Source organism: Thamnophis sirtalis, unplaced genomic scaffold, assembly GCF_051295495.1.
Source record: "Thamnophis sirtalis isolate CommonGarterSnake01/CBP01778 unplaced genomic scaffold, rThaSir2_p1.2 scaffold_2, whole genome shotgun sequence".
NCBI classification, from domain to species: domain Eukaryota; kingdom Metazoa; phylum Chordata; class Lepidosauria; order Squamata; family Natricidae; genus Thamnophis; species Thamnophis sirtalis.
The window spans coordinates 111,081,827-111,096,478 of record NW_028261382.1 but is presented as its reverse complement, the minus strand read 5'-3'; the positions used below and the strand labels follow the sequence as shown (position 1 = coordinate 111,096,478).

The window sequence follows — 14,652 nt, the reverse complement described above, 5'->3', positions numbered from 1 at the left end:
ATTTGCTTGTTAACATTTGGTTGTTTAGTTGTTGTTTTTAATTTGAAGCAAAACATTTTGATTATCAGGTCTGTTAGTCAGTACAACTGCCTGGGCTTTTTGCAATCGTACTGAAATTTGCTGGAAAAACAAAAACTTTTGTTTTAAAGAAACAAAACAATATCTTGGGGATACTGATATAAATATTTCCAGGTTGAGGTTTTTATTCATTTTTTTCTCTTTCATTAGAGAATGAGTCTTGGTTATTTGCCTGCCTGCCTGCCTGCCTGCCTCCCTCCCTCCCTCCTTCCTTCCTTCCTTCCTTCCTTATTTCTGTCACCCCGGACAGAGTTTGCTAGGCATTAAGTTTAATGAATGGAAATTGTAACCTATTGGTCCATTTTATCCTCCTGATGATGTTGTTGTAAATTTCCTTTAGTTTGTGGCATGCGTCTTGTCTAAATGAAGATCCTTATTTGGGATCAGTGGGAAAATGTTTACAAAAGGAAAGTTTTGGTGTTTAGGAGCTGTTATTGTCACATTAATTTACATGCAGCGGATACAATATTAGGAAATGTGTTTGACGTAAGTGTAACTGCATTTCTCCATAGTTTGGAACTGCAGCTTATAAATAAACTTGTGGGTTTAGGGATTGTAGAGAAGGCAACCCAGAAGACATGGATCATATAATTATCTCAGGCTGCTTTCGTTTATTTTAAATCAGGGCTGGACAACTTCATTGTGGCCAGAACCCCTGTCTTGCTTCCAAAAAAACCTAGATGTCACTGAGATATCAAAGTTGGCACTTGGAGGACTTGAGTGGCTTCAAAAGATGCAAAACATCATATACCTATTTACCTGTTCATGCCCTTCAGTCTAGTCAAGTAAAGTTTCAAATGAAAAGTTAAGCCCCGTCAGGAAGGGTGGAGGGTTAACAATTGTGCTTTTAGAAGCTGTCGCATTTCTATGTCTGTCTCCTCTCTTTAATCCTTGATTTATGATATTGCAAAATTACAACAGACTCCCAGAAAAGCTACTTATGACCTAGATTCAAAGTTCCGAAGGGTCTATGACTGTGATGGCAAACCTATGGCACGGGTGCCACAGGTGGCATCCAGAGCCATCTCTGAGGGCATGCAAGCCGTTGCACATGCACGCACCAGCCAGCTGATTTTCGGCCTTCGGAGGGCCTCCGGATGGCTGGGAGAGGCCTTTTTCGCCCTCCCCAGGCTTCAGGAAAAGCTCCAAAGTATGGGGAGGGTGAAAAACATACGAACAGTGGAGAAATCTGATTCTATCATTCAGTGACTTAAGAAACAGACTGGAATCTTCTGACCTGTTTCTGCACAATTGTGTGAATGTTTCTATGACTGTCAAGGCACTTTCCCAGCATTCACACCGCTTAAAATAACTCCGTGCTATCAATCTTTAGCGGAAGAATGGCTTTGCTAAGATCTCAGCGCCTCTAATTTGCTTCTAGACCAGGGGCGTCAAACTCAATTTCATTGAGGGCCGCAACAGGGTTGTGTTTCACCTCAGGAGGCATGTGTTTGAGAGTGTGGAGGGCGTGGCCAGCTTGATGTCACTCATCAAGGCTCCATTTTTGGCCGTAACAGCCTCCTGAAGTCCTCTGCCAGTAAAAACGGAGCTCAGGGAGGCCACACGTGACTCGCTCGGTCTCCGTTTTCACTGGCAGAGGGCTGCAGGAGGCTGTCATGGCTGAAAATGGAGCCCGGATGGATCATGTACTGTCTCCCCAAGCTCCATTTTGGTTGGCAGAGGGCTGTAGGAGGCTGCCGCGGCCGAAAACGGAGCCCAGGCAAGCAGCGCGTGGCCCTCCCGAGGTCCGTTTTCACAGACAGATGCATCGCGGGCCTGTTCTTCGTTGTTTTCAGGGCGGGCCCGCAGGCCAGATCTAAGTACCCCACGGACCAGATCTGTCCCATGGGCCTTGAGTTTAACACCTCTGTTGTAGACATTCTTCCAAATGAACTTGGTCACCCGCTATGAAGCAGCAAACTATCGTAAGATTCTTCTGGAGACGTTTGTGTCCTTCCGGTTTTGCCTGCTCAGATGTGCTTTGCAAACCAAGGAAAATGGGAGTGGATCTTGACTGGGAAAACGGAGATATGGAAGTGATTGAGACACACCTTCTCCAGGGTGTGCAAACCACACACTTCTTTTGACTCTTTGATCCTACATAGGAGAACCGTGGAGTATACAGTAAACCCTAATCCCCCCCTCCCACCGAATTCCTTTCCGATGACTGCTTGTCATGTAGTTACAGGTGCACTGATTCACAGGAAAATTATAAGCATTCTCATGTTCTTCCAGGATTTTCCCGCCGGCTGGCGCCCTGCAGCTCTGGAATGCTAATTAAAGTCATGGCTGTACCTTTTATTGTTGGCAAGAAACACCGCCGCCGTCTTCTTGGAGAATCGGCATTCCAGGACTTCCAAGATTGATTGCTGGGAAAAGTCTTTGGTTGAGGCTGGCCCGCCTCTTTGGCGCTTGGTTTTGATGTAGGCAGTCTGGCCTCCAGCTTGTTGTGTTTTGGCAAAGGTGGTGTCAGGGAAGCCCATGACAAGGGATTGGCAGTTTGGGGCAGGGTTGGTCCTGAGGGTTTTTGGCAGTTAATGGTCAGCAATCTTCTTATTGGAAAAGCAAACGTTGGCTTAGATCTCATCATTCTTGAAGTTACAAGAATGGGAGGATTTAGGAAAGTAGCATCTGCATTTTTTTCCCCCATGAACCAATGTCCAGCCTTAGAAATACAGATATTGAGGAAAATAATAGAATGGAATGGAATTGAGAATGGGAATGGGAATAGAACAATGGGGAGATGGGATGGGACAGAACAGAACAGAACATTGATGGCAAACCTTTTCAGCACTGAGTGCCACAAAGGTCACACGGAAATGTCACCCGCATTCGTCGAGATCGTGCTCCGGAAAAGCTGAACTTCTAGATTCTAGCATGCATTCGTGCCCGTCAATCAACCGGCTGGCACACATGTACAGGCCAGTTTTCGGCACTGCGGTGCTTGTGAAGGGATTGTGCTCCGGAAAAGCCAAACTTCCGGGTTCTGGCGCGCATGCGCACCCAACAATCAGCTGGCCGGCGCGCATGCGCACACCCATTTTCAGCACTGCTGCATGCACGAAGGACAGCTGATCGTCACACACACACATGCGCACCAGAAACCCAGAGAACAAACAGGCAAGGCCATGCATGCCGGGCGACATGGCTTCGTGTGCTACTTTGGGCACCCTTGCCATGGGTTCGCCATCACGGGAATAGAATCCTTGGAAGTCTTCTAGTCCAACCCCCTGCTTAGGCGGGAAACTTATACCGTTTCAGACAAGGCAGGATGGAAGGCTGAGTTAACCTTGAGCCGGTGAGTATCAAACTGTCGAACTGCTGGCAGCCGGCAGTCAGCAGAGAAAAGCCAGCAGTACTCCATGCCAACCACTGCACCACCTATATGTTAGAACAGTGCTGGGAATCCCATAGGAATGCTATCTAATCCCCTTTCATTGAAGCTCTTCAGCTATGGGCAAAACTAAACTGAAAATCAGCCTTTCCTACCTGGTTAGCTTTCAGATAGGTGAACTTACGGGATAAAAGGTATAGGTGGATGGAGGAAAGAAACAAAAATCAACGAAGGAATATAACAAAACTCAAAAAATAATATTTATGAGTAAAATAAGAGGGTTAAGAATGGTGAAATCCAAATGAAATACAATAGAAGGGGAAATAATATAAGGTGAGCGGTATCGATTGAGGATTGCTATTATAAAGAACAGGAAGTTCCTGTTCGTATTGTATTGTATAAATGTGGTGTTCCCACTCTCTCGGCCTTCCGGAAAGCCATTAAAACCTGGCTGTTCCAGCAGGCCTGGGGCTGTTGACCCCAAAATACGGTCCAGTCCCACTTAGAACGGAGTGCATGTTGTGTTTTTTAAATCTATCTTTTCTTTCTATTCTATTTTTTGATTTATTCTGTACTGTAAGCCGCCCGGAGTCCTACGGGATTGGGCGGCATATAAATGTTATTAAACTTTAAACTTTTCCCAAAAATAAGACAGCATCTTATTTTCTTTTGACCCCCGAAATAAGCGCTTGACCTTAGTTTCGGGGAGGTCTCATTATTTTTGAGATGCAGGAGGCGGCGAGTGTGGTCACCTCATGGCTGCTGCTGCTGCTGTGTTGCAATATTGTTGGGGAGGGCTTATTTTCAGGGGAGGGCTTATTTTAGTGCATGCACTCAAAAGCACAATTGGGCTTATTATCCAGGGAGATCTTATTTTAGGGAGGGGGGGACAGTGTACAAGTTCTCCATCACTGAAGTTGTACGCAGCTACGGCTGGAATGAACTAGGGATGTGTAATCTTCAATCCAGAGCCATCCCATTTTATAGAGTAAGAGGTAGTACTAAAACCCAGTACTAAAACCTACTACAGAACAATGTCATTAGAGAGAGCCATAAAATATTGCTAGCAGCTGTCAAAGCTGAAAATGTACTAGTCCTTGACTTACCATCGCGACTGAGCCCTGATTTTTAGTCACAAGGCATTCTGGTTGTTAAATGAGACACAGATGTGTCCACCTTGCTCAACGACTGACCTCTGAGTTCTCCCCATTATGGTTGTTAAGCAGGTGCATAGGTGTGCCTCAGGGCTTGGGGGAGGCAAATGCTAGCAAAGCCATTTCAGAATGCTGAGGCTCAGAGCTTTTAGTGGGTTTATTTTTTTCCTCCTGAATCCTCCTTCTTTGTTAGCATCCTTCTTTCAAAATATTGGCTCCACTATTGTTTTCAGCTAAGAAACACTAAGATCATGGCATCCGGCCCTCTCAATTCCTGGCAAATAGATGGGGAAGAAATGGAGGTAGTGACAGATTTTTACTTTCCTGGGCTCCAAGATCACCGCAGATGGGGACTGCAGTCATTCCATTGCTTTCCTCACTTGCTCCTGGCGAGAAAAGCGATAAAAAAGCTAGGCAGCATACTAAAAAGCAGGGACATCACCCTGCCAACAAAAGTGTGTATAGTCAAGGTTTTCCCAGTTGCAATGGATGGCTGTGAAGGTTGGACCCTAAGGAAGGCTGAGCACCAAAGAATGGAGGCCTTTGAACTATAGTGCTGGAGAAGACTCCTGCGAGTCCCTTGGGCCAAATGCTTAGTTGTGAATCAGATGCAAGAGCTGAAAGTAACCTTAAAGATCATCCAACCTGACCCTCCCCATCCCTGCACCAAAATCCATTACTATAACAACCCTGATGTCTGTCAGCCTCCTTTAACAACTCCAGAAAAGAAATTCCACTAGGATAGTTTGATAAACTGTATGCTCCTATTGTTAAGACCTTTGAACTATGGTGCTGGATGGAGAAGACTCCTGCGAGTCCCTGGGACTGCAAGGCAATCAAATTGGTCAGTCCTAATTGGCAGAGTATGGGAAAGTAGCGGGTTTAAAGATAAATATGACAAAGACTAAAATGCTGGTTAAAAATATGACATCAAAATCGAAAGAGGAGTTAACGAAGAAATTGTGTATCCAAACTGTCAAAAAAGTCAAATATCTAGGTATACGTTTATCTGCGAGGTGTGTTTCCATCAAAGAAGATAACTATACTCATTTGATCAATAAAACTAAGAAAGACTTAGAAAGGTTGCAAAACCTACAATTGTCCCTGATGAGTAGGATCGCGGTCATAAAAATGAATGTATTATCCTACTTCAGAATATTCCCATTAAATTAGAAAAAGGTTTTTTTTTTAAGGATTTGAATCAATTGGTTTCAAAATTTATTTGGCAGGGAAGAAAACCAAGAATAAACCTGAAGGCTATGCAAGACATTAAGGAAAAAGGAATTTTTGGCGTACCAGATTTGGAACTTTATTATACTGAGGCCACTCTAACATAGTTAAAAGAATGGATAATGTTGAGAAATAAAAGATTACTCAAATTGGAAAGTCATGACCTCCAAGTAGGATGGCATGCCTTCCTTTGGTATGAAAAAGGATCTGCACACAAATATTTTAATAGACCCTACATCAGACAGTCCCTGTTATTAATATGGAACAAAATTAAACACGACCACTTTACCAAAACACCCATTTGGCTATCTATGATGAAAGCATTCATACACCCAAATTTAATTAATATGGAAAATATAGTTACATATAAAGAGTTATTGAACAGACAAGGGGAGATCAAAAATAGATTAGAATTGGCATCACATGGGGTACAAGTAGAATGGTGGTCCTACTTACAGCTACAATCAAGGTTTGCACAGGATAGGAAGAAGGAAGATATTGCCAAAAATTACATAACATTAGATAAACTTATGATACAGACAGAAAACAGGCTGATCAAAGTGTATAGATTTTTGTTGGAATATAAGCTAGAGGAGGAACATGTCAAAGAAACTATGGTCGCCTGGGTGAAAAATTTCGGTTATAATGTGGAATTGGCTAAGTGGGAAAAACTTTGGATACTTAATCAGAAACTAACAATGGCTACGGGGTATAAAGAAAATCTTTATAAGATATTCCACAGATGGCATCACCCCCCAGCACGGCTCTCCAAAATGTTTAAAAATCTGGCCCCAAATTGTTGGAAGTGTAAAAAAACACGGGGCACTTTTTATCATATGTGGTGGACGTGCAATGAGGCAAAAAAATATTGGAAAATGATTCAATCGTGGTTAGAACAAATGGTGGGAGACCAAATCTTGTTTAAACCAGAAATTTTTCTCCTAGGTATAATACCAGAGAGGTTTAAGAAAGATACACTTTAATTATACCTGTACTAACTGCGGCGTGCATAATTTATGCACAATATTGGAAAAAATAAAATACACCATCAGAGCTAGATATAATCAGAAAGGTGTTGGCCTGTGCGGAAGCAGATAGGCTCACACTTGACCTTAAAAATAAGGGGGAATCAGAATATTTTGAAGTCTGGAACAGATTTTATGACTGGTATAAGTGACTAGATTGGAACAAACTGTATATATTGTGATTGGACAGAAGGATAGACAATGCATTAAGTAGGCTAATAGTTAATGGTTGAGACTAGCTATAATGTGAATGTATGGTCATTTCGACTTCGCGGTACTGCATTGTTTTAAATGTAAAAATAATAAAAATGTATTCAAAAAAAGTTGGTCAGTCGTAGAGGAGATCAAACCTGACTGCTCTTTAGAAGGCCACATCAACTGGACTTCCTTGTTTTTTTTGTCTTTTGAAGACGTTTTGCTTCTCATCCAAGAAGCTTCTTCAGCTCTGACAGGATAATGGAGGAATGGAAGGATTTATATTCCTTGCAGACAGCTGGTCATTTGCGTCCTTTTAGAGCAGTGTTTCTCAATCTTGGGGACTTGAAGTCCTGTGGACTTCAACTCCCAGAATCCCCCAGCCAGCATAGCATAGCTGGCTGGGGAATTCTGGGAGTTGAAGTCCACAGGACTTCAAGTCACCAAGATTGAGAAACACTGTTTTAGAGGGTTATTGAAGCACTTGGAGGTTTATCTCTGTCCTCAGGATCACCTGACTGGTGCTCCTGGTTCCTATAGTCTGCAATTTCCCCCACCCCCCCCTGGAAATCCATCCCTTATTCCCACTATCTTGTCAGAGCGGAAGAAGCTTCTTGGATATGAGAAGCGAAAGTTCTTCAAAAAAGAAAGAAAGAAAAAAACCCAAGAAAGTCCAGTTGCCACCTGAAAAAAGCACCTTTCGGCCTGTTCCGCTGAGTTTTCCTGTCCTCAGATCACCTTTCCAATTTGGCCCCTTCTAACCTTTGTTCTGCTTGGAAGCAAGCCAATAAATACAAAGTCCAGGGTTGCTTAGCGCTACCTAAGGGGCCTCTGATTCTTCCCACCCCCACATTCTTACACACACACACGCACACACACACATGTTCCTTGTATTCGGTATGTACCATATTTTTCAGAGTATAAGATGCACCAGAAGCAAAAAAAAATTAAAAAGCTTTTGCACTCTGCAGATCACCCAAAAACGTGAAAACAGGCTCGTTTTTGTCAAAAAAAGGGGGGGACATGGATAGCCTTTAGGAGGCTTATAGAGTGCTCCTGGGGGCTGGGGGGGGGCAAAAATGAGTAAAAAACCAGCCTGTTTTTCGCTCATTTTTGCCCTTCCGAGCCCCCAGGAGCACTCTGGAAGCCTTCTAAAGGCTATGCACGGCCATTTTTGCAAAGCAGCAGGTTTCAGCAGGCCAAAAATGCTGTATTCAGTGTATAAGACGCACCCAGATTTTCACCCTCTCTTTTGAGGTGGAAAAGGTGTGTCTTACTCCCAAAAAATGCTGTATTCACTTGGCGTAACTTGGATTTGGATGTGCTGCCCCCCTCCCCTCCCCCCCCAAATGCCTTCTCCGTTCGTTTAACTCAGGCCTTGCACTGCTGTTCTTAGCAAAATCAGCAAAGTGTAATTGAAGTCTTGCCTGGTCTTATTTGCACAGAGATAGCTCCGAAGGGAGAATTTGCCAGAGGAAAAAACAAATACATTATTCATTGTATCCTTCAATTCCAAATAATTAACCATTACTCAGATGCCTGGGTCTACGGCTAGCTTATATTGTCATAAATTTTGTGTTTTGCTGTAAGACATTTGGCACTTTTCCTTCTGCTTCTTCCACTATACATGTGGTCACTCATTCCGATGTTGTGGGCGCTTCATCGCTGCAGGATTTTAAGAAGAGAATGGACAGTTGCTTTTTTGAAATGGATAGCATCTCCTGCTTGAGTAAGGGGCTGAACTGGAAGACCTCCAAGGTTTCTTCCAGCTCTATTCTGATTTATATATGTAAATCCCCGACATATGACCATAATAACAGAATTATAATGGCAACTCTTTGCAGTGATGAAACAGGCCACCATATAACCAGACTTCTTATCTTACGCCTTTTTTTTTTGCATTAAGTGAATGCTTCAGTTGTTAAGTGAATCAATTTTACCCAGTTGGTGGCTTTTTTCTTCCAGAAATAGGAATTAAATGTCAGAAACCATAAAAGAAATGTTGGAAATCGGGGTGGTGTAATGCAGGATTCCCAGAGCTCAAAATGCACCCGTGACTGCAGGGCGTCATAACTTTGAATTTCGGTCATAAGTAGCTTCTGATGGGTCTTTTGTAACTCCAGTGGGTCACTAAGTGATTGGTCGTAAGTCGAAGACTCCCTGTTTTATTTACCTTAAATCACCCAGGGCATTAAACCATTACCTAGTTTTATATATTCTCCTGAACGTTTCTCTTTTTCTAACTTGGGCTAACTCTCCTTTAAAAAAAAGAAAAAGAAAATCAAAGGTTTTCTATTAGACCTGAATGATAAATGGTCAGAAGGCTAATGGAATAAAGTCTTTTGAAGTACATTTGTTAAATGTGAATCAAGTAGCTAATTTTTAAGCAGAATGTAATGGACAGAAATGTTCATGCATTGTAAACACTAGTGCGTCATTGGAAAAATAGCATATAAACAAGAAAGCATCTTTTCCAATTAACCAGTTCTATTAAAAGGTAGAAGTTTCTACAAGCTGTAGTCTCTGCAACTGGAAGTACAGAAAGTCCTCAACTTAACGACCAGAACGGAGCCCAAAATGTATGTTGCTAAATGAGAAACTTGTAAAGTGAGTTTTCTCCCATTTTACGATGATTTCTTGCCACAGTTGTTAAGTGGATCACTGCAGTTGTTAAGTTAGTAGCATAATTGTTAAGTGAATCTGGTTTTTTCACTGACTTTACTTGTCAGAAGGTTGCAAAAGGGGGATCCCATGACCCCGGGACACTGCAACCATCATAAATGTGAATCAGTGGTCAATCAGCCAAATGTCACAAGACCATGGGGATGCTGCAGTGGTCATAAGTGTAAAAAGTGATCATATCACTTTCCCCCCCCCCCCTATGACGTCCTAACTTGGAACGGTCACAAAATGAACTGTGTTAAGTCGAGGACTGCCTGTATCCAAACAAGAGAGAACAGTTTCTTTTTTTTTCCTCATCATAAATGTATTCTCGCTGTAGGATTCCCTTTTCATAGATACCATATTTTTCAGAGTATAAGATGCACGGGACTATAAGACGCACCAAGATTTTGAGGAGGCAAATTAAAATAAAAGTTTTTTGTTAAAAAAAGGGGCATACATAGCCTTTAGGAGGCTTGTACAGTGTTCCGGGAGGGGGGGGAACGAGCAAAAAACAGCCGGTTTTTTTTTGCAAAAATGGGCCCGTTTTTTTGTCAAAAAAGGGTCATGCATAGCCTTTAGGAGGCTTATAGGGTGCTCCTGGGGGTGGAGGGAAATGAGCAAAAAACAGCCTGTTTTTTTCACTCATTTTTGCCCTTCCCAGCCCCCAGGAGCACCCTGGAAGACTCCTAAAGGCTTTTGCCAAGGGGGGAGGGGTTTCAGGAGGTCAAAAGTGCTGTATTCAGTGTATAAGACTCACCCAGATTTTCACCCTCTTTTTTGAGGGAAAATGGTGCGTCTTGTACTCTAAAAAATACGGTATGTGACTTTGCCACCAAAGGTGTCATGTTTTAGCTGGCAAGCTTTTTCTCTGCTTCCAATGAAAGCTTCGTTTAAACGTCATTTAATCTTTAATCATAATCACCCCGCTCTGGGTGCATTGGGTGCATTGAAGTGATAGAGAGAGTAATAACTGACTGCACTCAGGCGTGGAGACCAAGGATCAACTGATCTACCTGCTTCGCCTTCTACACCCAAACCTCACTGTGTTATGTAAACAGTCCTTGAATTAAAGTTATTCTCAGGATAAAGTGCAAATTCCCCAACACGTGATTGCAAACAACACACGCGCGCACACACACACACACACACACACACACACACAGACACCCTTCCCAGTTGTCTTCTTTGCTTTTGTTTTTCTCCATCTCAGTGATAACTGCAATCAAAATAGCCTTAGATAGCCCCTTTTCCAACCAATGTCATTACTTTTATATTGCATAAGCTTTTGGACAGTGAGAACCCATGGAACAGAAAAGTTGCCTTCGGAAGTTGTGGGAGCTCCTTCACTGGAGGCTTTCAAGAAGAGATTGCACTGCCATCGGTCAGAAATGGTGTAGGGTTTCCTGCTTGGGCGGGGGGGGGGCTGGACTAGATGACCTACAAGGTCCCTTCCAACTCTATTAATCTGTTAAAAGACCATTCCCAGAATTCCACAACCAGCATGCTGGGAATTGAGGTCCACTCAACTTTTAATTTCCCAAGGTTGAGAAACACTGGTTTAGAGTGGATATATATTGAAACCTTTAAATTTAAATGCATCTTACAATACTAGGAGCCCTGGTGGTGCAGTGGTGAGAATGCAGTATTACAAGCAAACTCGGCTCATTTTCAGCAGTTTGATCCTGATCAGCTCACCTGGTGGTGCAGTGGTGAGAATGCAGTATTACAAGCAAACTCTGCTCATTTTCAGCAGTTCGATCCTGACCAGCTCAAGGTTGACTCAGCCTTCCATCCTTCCGAGGTGGGAAAAATGAGGACCCGGATTGTTGGGGGCAAGATGCTGGCATTTGTAAACCACTCAGACAGGGCTGTACAGCCATGTCTGAGTGATTTACAAATAGGGCTGTACAGCGCTAAGAAGCGGTATATAAGTCTATTACTATTGCTCTCAATCTAACCACTTTTATTCATTCAGTGAAGTGAGCTGTAGCTCCCAAAGGCTTGTTCCTCTGTATAAAATTGTTTAGCTTGAAAAGGTGCTACCAAACTTAAATCGCACCCAACCTTTTTTTGCCATGGTTGTTAAGCAAATAATTGCAGTTGTTCAGTGAATCATGTTGTTAAGCAGACCCAGCTTCCCCCATTCACTTTCCTTGTCAGGAGCTGGCTGGAAACAGAACACATAAACTTAGCTACCAATAGAAAGATAAAAAAACGAATTTCCTTACAGTGAAGGTGTAGAAGATTGTTATTAACTTGGTTAAGTGAGGCCCTGTTGAGTTTCTAATTGGGTCTTATTTCTCACCTTTTTTATAAAACGGGTGTCCAACTTTGGCAACTTTTAAGACTTGTGGACTTCAACTCTCAGAATTGCCCAGTCAGTAAGACGTGTAGACTTTTATCTCCCAGAATCCTTCAGCCAGTAAAACTTGTGGACTTTAGCACCCAGAATCCCTCAGCCAGTAGGACTTGTGGTCTTCAATTCCCAGAATCCCTCAGCCAGTAAGACTTGTAGACTTTTATTTCCCAGAATCCCCCAGCCAGTGAGACTTGTGGACTTCAACTCCCAGAATCCTTCAGCCAGTAAAACCTGTGGACTTCAACCCATAATCCCTCAGCCAGTAAGATTTGTGGACTTCAACTCCCAGAATCCTTCAGCCAGTAAGACTTGTGGACTTCAATTCCCAGAATCCTTCAGCCAGTAAAACTTGTGGACTTCAACACCCATAATCCCTCAGCCAGTAAGACTTGTGGACTTCAACTCCCAGAATCCCTCAGCCAGTGAGACTTGTGGATTTCAACTCCCAGAATCCCTCAGCCAGTGAGACTTGTGGATTTCAACTCCCAGAATCCTTCAGCCAGTAAGACTTGTGGACTTCAACAACCAGAATCCCTCAGCCAGTAAAACTTGTGGACTTCAACACCCATAATCCCTCAGCCAGTAAGACTTGTGGACTTCAACTCCCAGAATCCCTCAGCCAGTGAGACTTGTGGATTTCAACTCCCAGAATCCTTCAGCCAGTAAAACTTATGGACTTCAACACCCATAATCCCTCAGCCAGTAAGACTTGTGGACTTCAACTCCCAGAATCCCTCAGCCAGTGAGACTTGTGGATTTCAACTCCCAGAATCCCTCAGCCAGTGAGACTTGTGGATTTCAACTCCCAGAATCCTTCAGCCAGTAAGACTTGTGGACTTCAACAACCAGAATCCCTCAGCCAGTAAAATTTGTGGACTTCAACACCCATAATCCCTCAGCCAGTAAGACTTGTGGACTTCAACTCCCAGAATCCCTCAGCCAGTGAGACTTGTGGATTTCAACTCCCAGAATCCTTCAGCCAGTAAAACTTGTGGACTTCAACACCCAGAATCCCTCAGCCAGTGAGACTTGTGGACTTCAGTTCCCAGAATTCATAGCTGGCTGAGCAATGCTGGGAGTTGTCCACAGGTCTTAAAGTTGCCAAGGTTGGACACCCCTGCTGTAAAAGAACGCCTTTTAAAAATGAAGACTGCTAATTTCCCATTAAGTGAGGGTGATGATTTCTTAAAATAAACTGACCTTATGTTTGAAGCTGTGATTTGTGTTTGTTAGCTATTCTCTCTTCTCTCTTCCCCCAGACCTCAAAGAAGAGCAAACTCGCGAGGCTATCTTTTGGATAGTATTCCTAGGATATATTTGGGGGTTTTTTGAAACTGAAAATGAGAAGAATTTTGAATGGATGGTTGTGTCAGCCTTTTCGAAAAGATCGTTCGTGAGGATGGAGAGGACCAGCAACCATAACAGCTTCGAAGAAAAGAAGCCGAAGGAAGAAAGGATTCCATTCTGAAGCCACGGAAAATGGAAATTAGCCAGAAAGTGATTGACATAAAAAGAGGAAACAAAATGGAGCACCTGCGAAATGGGATGCAAATATTTTGGAGGAGAGCAGAAAATAGGAACACTAGGTAACTAATTCAAGCTCTTCTTTGTTGATCACCCATCCTTGTTTATCACTTCATTAGCTTTTCCCTGAGGGGAGATTCAGAGGCATTGCTACATCTGTTTCTCTAAGGAGGCACTTCTCAGAATGGCTTTGGAAGGGAGATTAGCCTGATAATGTGACTGGACCAGTTTTCTGCTGTGACTGAATTCACACAGTTCACTAAACCCATATTAAGGAAAGAAAGCTGCTTTTGTAAAATCTGCAGTGCCCAAACCACCCATGTGATCAGCTAAGGCAGGCAACCTGCGGCTCTGGAGCCGCATGTGGCTCTTTCATCCCTCTGCTGCGGCTCCCTGTCATTCCCACAATTTTGAGAAGAGTTTCCAGTTTGGGGGGGTTGAGGGGGAAGCAGGTTGCTCCAGGAGGAGACTCTACAGCAAGGGGCGGGTTTTCCAGTCGGCTCCACAATTGATAGGGCTTTCGGTTAGGATAGGTAGAAGAAAAAGAACTCCGCGCTAGGTGGGGGAACCAGACTTCTGGTTGGCTCCAGAATTGAACCAGGGGAGTGGGTCTTCCGGTTTGGACCTTTGTGGCTCTTTTGAGTGTTTAAGGTTGCCAACTCCCGGGCTAAGACACGTGTGGGTTTGCCCAAAATACAAAGGTGATGGCTGGGTTGCCATCATATATGGTGAAAGGGCAATTTAGTCAACTCCATTTTAGCCTACTCTGCCCTGCGTGTCCCTTGTTATAGAAATCCAGCTGCACCAAAGATGCTTTTTTTTTTTGCAATGGGAAACTGGGCTTTCTTGATTTTTTTCCCCTTTGAAAGCATCTCACTTCCCATCCAAGAAGCTTCTTAATTCAACTAGAACTGAAGAAGCTTCTGGGGTGAGAAGCAAGATGTTCTCCATAGTGAGGGGGGAGGAGTATCCAGAATGGGTTGACCTTGTCCTCTCATGATTGGATGAGTCAGATAAGCTCTTTGGGCAATGCCCCCTGGCCAGCAGGACCTCCCATATTTGACTCATTCCACTCAATGGAAAGGATGC

The 14,652-nt window shown here is 43.4% G+C and overlaps 1 long non-coding RNA gene across 1 annotated transcript in view; it reads left to right on the top strand.

Moving 5' to 3' along the window:
* Nucleotides 1–13,619, top strand: part of LOC148049130 (uncharacterized) — a 153,811-nt gene extending 140,192 nt beyond the window's left edge. Inside the window, exon 4 of the long non-coding RNA XR_015695597.1 lies at nt 13,299–13,619. This is a non-coding gene — a long non-coding RNA (uncharacterized LOC148049130). The remainder of the gene's footprint in view (nt 1–13,298) is intronic.
* Nucleotides 13,620–14,652: the final 1,033 nt, after the last annotated feature.